The sequence below is a fragment of the Choloepus didactylus genome, chromosome 16 (assembly GCF_015220235.1).
Source record: "Choloepus didactylus isolate mChoDid1 chromosome 16, mChoDid1.pri, whole genome shotgun sequence".
Lineage (NCBI taxonomy): Eukaryota > Metazoa > Chordata > Mammalia > Pilosa > Megalonychidae > Choloepus > Choloepus didactylus.
In genome coordinates, this window is record NC_051322.1 from 36,812,414 (window position 1) to 36,826,262 (window position 13,849).

Sequence of the window (13,849 nt, forward strand, 5' to 3'; positions counted from 1 at the left end):
ATGGTGTGGTGAAAAAATTTTATTCTGCAGTCCTTGCCTTGGCTTTCCTGCCATAGGTTAGTTTACCTGTAATCTGAGGGGCCTGGACCCAGCTGCATCAGGTTGCTCTGATGGGTCTAATCTCCCTGTGCCCATCATACACCTGGGCAGGTGTGTGTGAGTTGGTGAGTGCAGTTGGTCTTTCTGCACTAAAGTAATAAGGACTGCCTTGAGAAAGGAGTTGCTACTTTTACGAATTACTTTACTGACATAATAGGAGTTTTCTTCATTGAACAAAGTATATTTGCCCTCCATGTCATTACTAAGTCTGACCAAAGTTTCTAATTAAGAACTGCTCTTAAAATAAAGAGCAGAATCTCCATTTATTATCTCCCAGAAATATTCCTTCTTTCATCTTTCATAGAGCTGTCTTTGTTTATTTTGTCCTCAGTTATATAAGCTGTGTATACACTCTCTGCCTTTCCCTTTAACTCTAGATTTTAAAGATCTCTGTTGTCATGAAGCAGATGCTGCCATTAAAACATTATGCCAATAGCTTAAATGCTCATGGAGCCATTCTCCCTTTGCAGTGAAATACATCTCATTTTCCTATGACCCACAGATAAGCAGTATGTAGGAGAAAGAGGAATAAGGAGATCTATGGTCCCATTACGACTACTATACTAATTAAATTACCCTGGACTACTTACGTGATTTCTCTGGTTCAATTTCTAAAATATAAGTATCTATCTCACATAAATCACAAGGATGTTGTGGATAATAAATGCATTAATTCATTTACCCTTTTAAAATATTTGCTGAACTCCTATTACAAAATAGGAGTTTTGGAACTTTGATGCGTAAGACATGATTCTGGCTGTCAAATTTTTTTACACTCTAGGAGAGATAAAATAATAGATAGAAGTATAAAGAATTAGAGAGTAGAGTAAAATGTTTTTAAAGGGATGTTGGGATCTGCAGGGAAGACTTCATGGGAAAGTGACATATCTTGGGCCTAGAAGAACAATAGGGTAAACTACATCACATATGGGGCTGACTGTATCAAAACAGGGTTTCAGGACAACTATTCTGAAAACAATGTGCTGAAAGAAGTGGAGGATGACACAGGCTGAATCCAATGCAATGATATGTCAAAGTGCTTTGCATAACTCACCATGCAATATAAATGAAACAGATGATCATCATTATTAAAAGCTCAAAGAGAAACACTCTTTTAGGGGAGTGGATTGGGACTTAGCAAACCTAGACAGAAGTCACAGTTCTGAAACAGTCTGTAAGATCACGATTAAGATCAGTAAACTCTTTTCAGACAAATCGGGTATGGGTAAGATTCTCTGTCTTGCCTGCTTTCTTCCCAGGATTATAGAAAAAATCAGATGACTTTGAAAATTATTCTGGTCCTAAAAACATAAGAGATGTTGGTAGTGACGAGTATGATGATGTATGTATTTAGAATATGCGAAAGGAAAAGATCATCAGAGTTATTTTGACTAACTTACTGGACTATGTTAGAAAATTGCCCATCTCCAGAAAAAAAAATGTGAAGAGAAATATTTGCTGGGTGGTCTCATTTTCCCTCCAAATATACTTGGTTTTCCCAACAATCTCTTCTACACACACACACACACACACACACACACACACACACACACATCATCATCATCATCATCATTTCCATTTAATCCTTTCTCTCCCTCATAGTAATGTCTTAAAAATTCAATCTTAATAAGGTATTAATGGGACATAATGAAACACCTAACGCAGCACCTCTCTTGGGGACATTTTCATTGCAATATTAGAAATCTCTAAAGTCAAATGCATTGATCATTACTGGTAATCCTTTTCACTGCATTGTGAAGCTGGTGGCAGAAAGCAGCTGAAGGTGGAGAGCTTTAAGTAAGATTTAAAAATTCTTCTCTAGCTTTGCTTCAACCTGGACACCTTTGCTCACCATCCTCCAAGGACTATGATTCAAAGTAATAACACAGGCATTTAGAAACCCCTTGAATTTTCCTGATAAAAGGAAAGTTGTTACATTAGTTTCCTCAGGCTGCAAAAAACAGTATCATAAATTTGGAGGATTAAAGCAAAAGAAATGTATTCTCTCACCATTCTGGAGGCCAGAAGTGGAAAATCCAGGTGTCAGCAGGCCACACATCCTCTGAAGACTCAAGAGGAGAACCTTTCCTTGACTCTTCCATCTTACGCTGGCTCCAGGCATTCCTTGTTTGTGGTTACAGAACTCTGATCTCCTGCCACTTCTTTACATGGATATCTCCTCTTGTTTTATTTTATTTTCTTTGGTCTGTGTCAAATCTCCTTCTCCCTTTCTCTTATAAGGACACCTGCCATTGGATTTCGGGTCCCAGATAATCCAAAATCATCTCTTCATCTCAAATTTCTTAACTTAATTGCATCTGCAAAGACCCATTTTTCAAGAAGGTCACAATTTAGACAAGTTCTTAACCTTACCCCTCCCCCATCCCTGTGGGTGTGAACCCACTGTATTTAGGACTTCTTGAAGTTGTTATTTTTAGTTAAGTTGCGGCTCAAATGAATGGCAGTGAGTCTTAATTCGAATTCCTGGAGGCCATATAAAGAGAAAGCCAAGGGGAGGAGCAGGAAGCCGGAAGTCAGCGGAACCCGGAAGAGAAAGCAGAGAACATTGCCATCTGATGAGCGTGGGATATGAGCCTAGAACCTGAAGGATCGTGGCAGCCAGCACCAGAAGGTTATAGACCTTGGGCAGGAAGCATTGCCTTGCTAACGCCTCGATTTCGGATATCTCCTAGCCTCAAAACTGTGAGCCAATAAATTCCTGATGTTTAAGCCAACCCATTGTACAGTTTTGTCACAGCACCCTCGAAAACTGAGACAATAACTAACTTTAAATGGGAAGAACATTTCCTGGAAGAAAATGCCACTATGTAAAACAGTAATTTTCAGCATAATGAGAAGGATTTTGGCTTGTCTGGCACTTTGTATTGTTGTCTTCTGACACCAAAGATTCAGATCACATGGAGACTTCCAGTTCTTGGCTAAGATTTAACAAAATTACGTGTATCTGTTTTCAGAGGGAGTTAGTGGTGGGGAAAAGCAAACACAATATTTCTAAGTAGTAAGACCATCACAAAGTGAGAAAGACTATTACTTTAGTTCTAATTCATTATTTTAAAAGCTTTTGTAGACATTTAATATACATGCAGGTGAGCTACACATTTACTTGTATTCTCTAAATGAAAGTATTTATGCATTAGCTATAATAATATAATTAAAGGTATTATGTAATTAACAAACATTAATTGGGCAAGCAACTATTATGTGGCCAATTATTGGTAAATTAATACCACCAGGCATTCTATGCATTTTCAAGACAGTACCACATTGGTTGGCACTAAGAGTTCACACAATCATGTATTTATTCGTACAGGATGGGAAAAAAGTAGATTTTCCCAGCTTCCAGAATGATATTTAAGGAATAGTGAAATATTAGGGAGCAATTCAGATTCAGTCAAAAGAGTTTCAAAGAGACCAGAGAAACGGGCTCTTGAGGGACTATGACATAAACAGAAAGGAAAGGTAGGGCCCTTTAGGGTGGTCCTGGTATCTCATGCTTAACAATTTGTGCTTCATCATTTGGGCAGAAAGATGTCATTAAAAATGTTATTTAAAAAGGGAGAGATCTGTATTATCTAACTCTAGAAATGGAACTATAAATCTGGTATCAATTTGCAAAGCAGGAATAAAATTAAGATTACTACCAGATGATCTCAAGTTCCATAAAAAGAAGCCAAAAATATAAAGAACAATGTACTATGTGACAATACCAGTTCCTCCTATATTGTTTAATAAATTCAGTATGATCTCAATCAATATAATTTGTTTGCTTATTTTTTAATTATAGAAGTTAAATCTATATTTCAAGTGGAAAAATAGGCATTTAAAATATCCAGCAATTAAAAATAGTAATAAGAGGGAAACATATAAAATATTAAAACACATTATAAAGATGCTATAGTAAAAATAGTTTGTCCCTGGCATGGGAAGACTAATAGAACAATGGAACAGAAACAAGAAGAGTCTATGAATAGTCATGAGTATATATGAGAATTTCACACGATGAAGTACTTATTTTAAAAAGCTTAACTCTACCTTCTTTCACAAAACTAAAGATGTAAAGGATAATGAAAGAGAAAACAGTAAAGTGCTACTGAAAAAATATTTAAATATTTCTATGGAAAGTTTTTCAATGAAAGATTTAAAAAATCTCACAAACCATAAAAATAAAATGAAAACATAAAACAATTGTAAACAAAAATAGCATAAACAGGTAAAAATATTAATTGAAAGCCTCTGTGATTTTTAACAAATTACTAAATTTATTAACTATTGCTTTAAAATCAATATACATAAAGATTTACAATTATATAGATACATACTTATATGTATTTTAAATCAAATTTTTTACAAACGAAAATCTAAATTTAAAAAAAGTCAAAAATTTGTGAACAGATAATCCACAAAGGAAATAGGAATTACTTTCAAATATATGAAATGTTGGAAGGAGTATGTGAAAATATGCTCTCATGTTTATTTTGTACAAGTATAAATTGGTACAATATCATATGTTCATTTGGAATGTCTATCAAAATATTAAATGCCTGTCCCTTGTGCAAGCATACTTTTAAGAATTTTAGTCATAAATACACTGAAATTCATGCAGAAGGATTTATGTACAAGAATATTTATTGCAGAATTGTTTGTAATAACTGAACTTTGTAACACCTTAGATGATCATAAATAAAGACCATATCACTAATCTTCTCATTCAGTAAATATGCATTTAGCACCTTCTTTGAACAAAGGAGTCAAAAGCTCTTTATCATATTCACAAAGTGGAATATGATAAAGCTGTGAAAAAATGTTAGATAATTATAGGGAATAATTTCTAAGACCTGCTAGTTAAAAAATAAAACTAAAAAGACTGGCAATGAATACAATATGGTTCCATTTGTGCAAAACACTGAAAATACATACTTAATGTAGATAAACATGTATGCACACTTGTACATGGGGAAAACTCAGAAAACATAAATATGAACACTTTTTGCAGAGAAATGGCAATTCACATTTATTTATACAGTCTTTAAAAATCATAGAAAATGCTGATAGGGAAATCACCAAAATGGTAATATTGATTTCTTCTTCTTTTTAGAATATTTATTGTGGTTTTATATATATACATATACACATACACACACACATACATACATACATATATATACACACACATATATACGTGTGTATCTATATATATAGATACACACGCACACACCATAAAATTTCTCATTTTAACTATTTTTCAGTGTACAATTCAGTGTCTTTAATTATATTTACAATACTGTGCTACCACTTTTGACCTTCAATGCCACTGGGAAGAGTGTCTAAAGGCTGGGAAAGTGAAAAATTATTTTATTTTATACTCTCTTATATTTTCACTTAAATATATTTTAGAATAGTTAAATAGCCATAAAATAAAAAAAAAAAAAAAAAAATTCCAGCTTTAACAAAGTGGATAAATTGGAGGGGAACAAATAGACTTCTTAGGAGTCTATTGAAATAATCCAGTCAAAATAGTTTCAAAGATCTAAGTTAAGACAAGGAGAGGGAGAAGGAAAAGTAGATAGATTGAAGGATATTAAGAACCAAGTTTTAATATTTGATAACTGAATGGATGTGGGAAGTTGGGGGAGTGGTAAGGGAGGTTTCAAGAATAAGCTTGAAATTTCTACTTTGAGTTGGGCCACTAGTGGGACAATCCATAGACTTTTTAAATAATATTCTAGACTTTATTTAATGGGCTATTGTGTTATGCTATGATTTCTTGGGCCTGAGAGTTTAGCTATTGCTGCATAACAAATTACCCCAAAATGCAATAGTTTAAAATAATAAACATTAATTATCTCACTTTCTTTAGATCAGGACCTTGAGAGCCACTTAGCTGGGTGGTCCTGACTGAAGCATCTTTATGAGGGTGCAGTCAAGGTGTTGGGTGGGGCTGCATCCTGTAAAGCCTGGAGGGCCTGCTTCTAAGAAGACTGACTCACATGGCTCTTGGCTGCAGTCTTCAGTTCCCCATTGTCTGTTGGCCGGAAATCTGAGTTACTGTCCATGTAGGCCTCTCCACAAGGCTGCCTGAGTATCCTCAAGATACTGCAGTTCACCTTCTGGTGGTGTCAAGGGGTCCCTTTGCTGTGACTTGTGGTTTTGATCCTCTTCTGTTCTGTGCACTGGTGAAGCTGGAAAGCTCTGCTTCCCTCCTCACCAGGGGGAACTCAGTCTCTGTGATGTTGGGTATGGGGGGCAATTCCTGAGAGATGGTTTTGAGGTTAGAGAAATCCAAAATTGAGGCATCAGTAAAGTGATGCTTTCTCTCCAAAGTTTAATAGTCTGGTGCTGGCTACAGGTGATCCTTGAGGTTCTTTGACTTGTACACCAGCCTCATGGCACGTCGTGGTGTCCTCTCCTTTCCAATAGACTTTTTCTTTTAAAGTCAGGCCTAAGAACAGCCTTGGTGAACAGAAGATGAGACAATTTTGGGTGTCTATTTTGAGATGCTTAGAGCATCTAGAGGTGAAACTTTCTAAATAGGAAGAGAAAACCTACATCTAGAATTTCTCAGGATAATAGAAATAGTAGTGAGACTATAATTGGTCATTATATGTGATGCTTCTCAGACATCACTGTATATAGAAATGGAATAAAATAGTACCCTGTTACAGCTACGTCTTCCCCACCCTTCTACCTATTAACTATAATTGTGGCTCTTTTTCATTCTCTCTTTCCTTTTCCTTTCTTTTTTTCTTGGAATACAAAATAGAGAATTTTATTACTTGAATAGTCCAATGTACTTAGGGTTAGAAAACACTAATCTAATCTTACCTTGTTTGCAATTATGAGGGAAATAAAGCAGTATTTTAAATAACTGACTTTCACTCAGCTGCCAAAAGACAGCATCCGAACAGGCTTAACTGACTACTAAGGTAATGATGGTTCTACAATCACATAATTGTAGAGGAAATTTTTATTTTGATTTCATAGGGGTAAAACTGTGCCATTAAAATCTGGTTAATAAAGGAAAGAATCCAAAGCCATAACAAAACCAAAGCTAGGCATTACCTTATGTGATGCAAATAACAAATACATTCCTTAGGGCAGTTTGATGATCAGGGGATGACTCATCCCTCTACAATTTCCAAAACTTTGTGAGGGTTGGTGGTTTTTGAAAGGACAGATTTGGTAACTCAGGTCTGAAATTACGAACCTGATTTGGATGGTTCTGGTTAAGGATGAATACTTACAGGGTGAGATTATTATATGAGGTTCAGAATGAGCGTCTTTCAGCATTTTTTATAAAAGTTCAATTTGGCAAAACTCAATAAAACATTGTATTTGTCAAGCATTTTCCCTTAATTATTAAACCCATGTGGAGCCTAATGGAAAGTTAATCCATGTGTTTCTCATTCACTTGCACTCAATTCATCAAGTGCTGTTTTGCAACAGCCTCTGACATTAAAGAAGCATTCCGGGGTCTTTTTCTTAGAAACAGGAAGTGCTGTTCTGCCAAAAGTAAATGATCTCTAACCCCCAGAGGTTTAAATTCCATTTGAAATGCTGAAGCTCAGGCCTCGACTTGGCAAAACATGTCCTTTAAACCTTCATTTCTTCAATTTCAGTTAAACTTGGCAGGATTTATTTTCTCTTCTCCGATCCCAGAGAGCCAACTTCAAGTCACATGGAGGAAAAGAGTTTGTTTTGACTGTGGATGATGTTCCTATGCCCACAGATGCCCACAGATACTTGCAAGGTTGTTAGCAAAATACTAACATGTATTTCTAATCAATCATGCTTTTTGATCAATCCCCATTCTACTGCAACCATCAGTGAATTTAGACTTTTCTTCTCTCTGTTAGTCAATCCTCAACAGCGGTGAAGTAAATATGAGCATTATTAGTGAAAATCACTAATTATTTTTCTCTGGGGGTGGAATCCAGGTATCTTTTCTCTTTTTTTTTCCCCCCTTTTTATTTTGAAATACTTTCAAACTTACAGAAAATTTACAAAAATAATACAAATTCCATACACAGAAATGTAACATACTCATAGCCCCCATACCCAAATCCACCAATTTTAATATTTTGCTACACTTAACATATCATTCTCTCTATCCATCTAGCTCTCTGTCTATTTATCAATCCTTTTTCTGAACTCTTGAGTGTGGGTTGTATACACCATGCCCCTTGAACTCAATACTGCCATGTACATTTTCCAAGAATAAGGACCTTCACTTATGTATCCACCTTAAATGCAATTAGCAACAAGAAATAGAACACTGATATAAAGCTTATCATCTATATTCCACTTTGTTTTTCATATGTCCCAATAATATCCCTTTGAGCCTGTTCTCCTCCCTTCCGAAATCCCATCCAGGATCATGAATTGCATATAATTGTCATTGTCCTTTAGTTGCCAGGTGTCCTTCTTTTTTTTTTTTTTTTTAATTTTTAAAACTGTTTTTGTATTTTCCAGAGTGTTTCCAATGTGCAGCCATGTTAGAGAGCCAGTCTCCAGTTCCCTTGTTTCTCAGTGTAAAATTTAAGGCCTCACCCCACACCTACTGAATCTGAATCTTCAGCTTAAAAAAAAAAACTGGGTGATTCATGTGCACATTAACATTTAAGAAGTAAGTTTTTAAAATGTAAATACCAGGATCCCACCCCCAGAAATTCTGTTTTGAGTGTTCTGAGGTAAAACCCTGGGCACTGGGATTTCTAACGTTTCTAATCTGCTGAAACATGGGAACTACTCCTCTAAGCTACTTTGTGGAACCTCAGGTTCACTGAGTTTAAGAAATTAACTTTCAGGTGACCCAGCAGGGTAGAAAAAAAAAATGGCCAGTGATATCATTATTTGTGAGATTATTGCCTCTTCTAGGATAAGTGGATTATCAGCCTGCTTCAGTGATTGCCCTAGAAAGTGATCCCAAATGATCACCTCCAAGAATGGGTCTTATCCCTGGAAATGCTGCCATTAGAGATTTGTTGATTTTCTTTCTAGGCCTTCTCTTCCAAAAGTAAATCTTCCTGTGAATGTAAGTATCTTGTGGTATGACTAATGATGGCCATCAGTTTCCTCTGATTCACTTAAGTAATTGCTTCAAAAGTGGAAGTTGTGGTATTGAATAAATTGTGTTTGAATACATCCCCAGGCTGAGGGAAGAGGAAGAAACGGCAGCCATTCACAGCCAGTGAAACAGATAGCTGTGATGTCTGCAGGGTGGAGGCCTTTGGCAGCCTTCCTTTAGAGATTAGCTGGGTAGGGCTTCAAAGCCTTAGGGACAATTACCATCGACTTGTAAGTGTTGCTTCTGGTGAACCCTGGGGAACAAAGTGCTGACATAAGGGAAGCTGGGATTTAGGAGGTTTAAGAGCACAGAAATGGATGAGAAAGTGACAGACCTTTGGAATGGAGCCTGAACTCTAAAATGGGTTGCATTAAAGAAACCAATGAAAAGGGCAATGATATTCACAAAGTCTGGGAAGAAATAAAAGAGAAGAGGAAGGTTAAAAGAACAATAGTAGCAAAACAATGCAATTGAGAAAACATAATTAGAGGACCAAAAGAAAAATAAAAGTAAAAGCAAAGCCAGTTCAAAAACAATACATATGTTTACAAAAAGGAGTTTAAGACAATGAAAGTTTTGTTTTTCTCCATGTCACCCTTCACATCTATTCAGTCAGCATTTTCCATCGAATTTACTCCCTACATGCTTTCACATTCTCCCACTGGGATATTCCTTCTCCCCAACACCATCTGAATCTTCCAGTGTGGGCTAACCTCACCACTCCATTCTCCACACAATGGCTAGAGTAGCATATTTAAAAATTCATACTCATTTAAAAGACAGAGGCTGAGTCCAATAGCCCTAAACACTTGGCTTCTGCCTATTTCTTTAGCTTTGTGGGAACTAAACTTTTGTACTTTGCTTTATCCATGGTGGTCCTCGGTCCTTTCCTCAAATAAATCATATTCTTTGCTATCCCAAGGTAGAAGCTGTTCTCTATGCCTCTCACATCTTATCACTTATTTAGTTTTTCCTCCTATTTTTTCCTCATCTTCCTCCAATTTCTATTCTAAGGATCAATAATATTTTGTGTTCTTTAAGAGTTTAGGCTCTGGAGACAACCTGCTTTGGTTTGATGACATGCTCAACACTCCCTGGCTTTGTAGCCTTAGGTAAATTGAACTAACTAAGCCTGTTTCCTCATGTAAAAACAGGATAACGGACAAATATCAGCACCAAACTTAATGGTTTGCCTTTTTGGTACCTTGGGTGGTTGTGAAGATTAACTGAAATAGATCATGAACACGTCATTAGTATAGCATCTTAGGCATAATAAGCCCTCAGTAAATGTTAGCTAATTGTGCTAACATTCTTCAAGGAATGTTGACAGACCACAAGACTTGGTCAACTGTATTTGTTATATGCTCCTAGGGCACTGTGTTCATCTCCTTTATGTCTACCAAAACAAGTGAAAGTAAACAGTATCTCATGTGATTAATTACTTAATGGCTGTCTCTCTTGCTAGTACATAAGCTACATCTGGGCAGGGACCTTGCCTTTCCTGGTTCTCACCTATTTCTTTTCAGTATGTTATGCATAACAAATAATCATCTGTGAAATATATGAATGAATGATCCAGTTATCATCTGAGATAGTTTAATGAATTTTCCTTTGCCATCCATAGAAATCTGTGAAATGGGTATTATTACTGATGAGCAAACTGACAACTTAAAAAAATAAGTGACCTGTTCAAAATTTATAATCAGGAATATGAACTTAGGCTTTCTGTTTTCATATTAAGTTGAAATTTCTACATGCTAGTCAAGTTGTTAATTTTATTGAGATTCAAAATGCAAGGAGAAAGTATAGTTATTCGAAAAATTCCAATACTACTCTTTTGATGTATAATTGTCCCCATATATTTGTGATTTATCTATTGAAAAATACTTTCTGGACTACCACTTCACTTGAAAAAAGCTGTGCTAGCTGTACCCCAATAGTATAGTGATGAAAAAATCAAGGCACTTTCTGTACTCATGGATATTACAGCCTAATGGAGGAAACAGAAAATAAATAAGTAAATATGTAGATTAATTGTACAACTTCTGTTCTATGTATCCTGGACTCAATAATTCAGACAAGTCCTCCCACTAAGTAAAAGTTTAAAAACTATACAAAATATAAGGAAGAAAAAACACTTGAGAGCATGATAGAGTTAATATAACAAAGAATTACTGTGTTGGGATTCAGAGGAGGAAAGAAAACCAAGAAAATAAGCCTAAACTTGTGGACAATTTTTCCTTTGCGAAAAAAGGATAGCTGAGAAATAAAGAGGCTAAAATGAATTTTGGAAAGTCTCAATGGACTAGGCATTGAAGCCCAGTTCCCTCCAAAGTTGAGAAAATATGACTGAGCCTCTTGGATGTGAGTTTGACCCCAATAGCCTGCATCACTGGAGTAATGGTGCTACAGAATTAGAAAGCCATTCAAAGGGACTTAAGCTCAACATTGAATTATCTCAGTTTCTGAAATTAAATTGAGGTGATCCAGGAATACTAGTGTAACAAAGTGCCTGGCAGAAGCAAAGAAATGTACTCAAGATTATAATCTCTTGAGTAAGATCATAAAATTCTAGGCCTCAAATTATTTCTTAGAAGAATTTTGCAAATCAAATGTCTAGCACACGTTCCAAAATAATCAGGCGCAGTAAAACACAGGAAACATGAATAAAATAAACAAAGCACAGCATAAACAGTGGCAAAAAGAGAACAAACGAATCCAAATATTGGAGCTATCAGATTCAAACCTTAAGATAACTATGCTTAGTATGTTTAGGTAATAAAGGACAAAAGTAAACTTATTTGTGGAATATTTTTAGCTTGTTTATATCTAAAACAACCAAAAACTCTAAAACTGAAAAATAAAATAACAAAAATTAAGAACTCAGTTTTTGGGTTTTATAGCATAACTGACATAGCTGAAGAGAAAATTAGTAAACTAGAAGAGAATTCAAAAGAAAGTATGTGATATGAATTGTATGGACAAATAAATGAACTGAATATATAGAATAAAGGAAAAGGGACCTAATGGATAATGTAACAAGGTCTGATATACACTAAAGACAAAAACAAAAACAAATAATTTAAATTAAAAACTATCTTGCAGAACATTTAAATACTTTGATTAGAAAACTTGAACATAATTGGCATATATTGGACCCTATAACCAACAACTTCAGAATACATAATTATCATGCACACATGAAAACATTTATGGTAATTTAATCATATATTGTGACATAAATGAGTCCCAACAAACGTCAAAGCACTGAAATCACACAGAGTTATCTTCTGACTGTGGTGCAATTAAGCTAAAAATTAATAACTAAATGTTAACTAGAAAATACTATGCTTGGGAATTAAGAAATTCATGTCTAAAACGAACCATGGTCATAAAATAAATCAGCGGTTGAATTAGAAAATATTTTTAATTAAAATATCACAACATGGTGATACAGCTAAATGGTGTGTCTCATGATTGTGAAAACCTTGTGGCTCACACTCCCTTTATCCCTTTACAAGTAAATGTGTAGCTTTAACCATATATTTAAAAAGAACAACTGAAAAACAAAGAAGAAACTAGAAATAGAACAATGGAATAAACCTTAGTAAAGTGTCATAAGGAAATGAAGATGAGAGCAAAAATTAATAAAATAAAATACACACATGCAATATAGATGATCTGTGAAGTCGAAAGCTTAAAAGACATTTAAATTCATAACCTCAGATAAGAATAGTCATGACAAAAATTAACAATTAATGCCAGGAATAAATAAGTAGTCATCAATAATATTTTACAAGCAGTTAAGAGACAGTAAGGGAATAGTATGAAAAAATTTTGCAAAATACTTTGGAGTGTTAGCTGAAATGATTAAATTGGTAGAAAAATATAATTTCCAAAGCAACTCAAGGAGAAAGGAAAAATTGGAATAGTCCTACAGGCACTAACAATTACTTCTACCAGTTCACTGGAAATGAATTAGGAGAAAAATTATGGCAATATTACACAAATTCTTTAAGGAAATTTTTTTGGCTTCCTTAATTTTTTTATGCAATTTTATTGAGATATTTTCATATACCATACAATCATCCAAATTGTAAAATCAGTTGTTCACAGTATCATCATACAGTTGTGCATTCATCACCACAATCAATTTTTTGAACATTTTCATTACTTCAAAAAATAAAACTAAAAATTAGAATAAGAATAAAAATAAAAATTAAAAGGAACACCCAAAGCATCTCATACCCCCCTCCCATTATTCATTTACTTTTTGTCTCCATTTTTTTCTACTCAGCTGTCCATACACTGGATAAAGGGAGTGTGAGCCCAAGGTTTCACAATCACCAGACACACCATATAAGCTATATAGTTATACGATCATCTTCAAGAATCAAGGATACTGGATTGCAGTTCAACAATTGAAGGTATTTCCTTCTAGATATTCTAATACCCTAAAAACTAAAAAGGAATATCCATATGATGCATAAGAGTAACCTCCAGAATGACCTCTTAATTCCATTTGAAATCTCTCAGCCACTGGAACTTTATTTTGTTTCATTTCTCTTCCCCCTTTTGGTCAGGAAGGCTTTCTCAATCCCATGATGCCAGGTCCAGGCTCATCACTGGGAGCCATGTCCCACGTTGCCAGGGAGATTTACACCT

At 35.0% G+C, this 13,849-nt stretch overlaps 1 long non-coding RNA gene across 2 annotated transcripts in view; it reads right to left on the bottom strand.

The window, feature by feature from the left end:
- LOC119511561 overlaps nucleotides 1–13,849 on the bottom strand; it is a 79,846-nt gene that overhangs the window by 16,227 nt on the left and 49,770 nt on the right. The window contains exon 2 of one of the 2 annotated variants that reach the window (XR_005212203.1): nucleotides 2,110–2,417. The exons of the other annotated variant lie outside the window; for it this stretch is intronic. This is a non-coding gene — a long non-coding RNA (uncharacterized LOC119511561). The remainder of the gene's footprint in view (nucleotides 1–2,109; nucleotides 2,418–13,849) is intronic. 2 annotated transcript variants of the gene reach the window in all.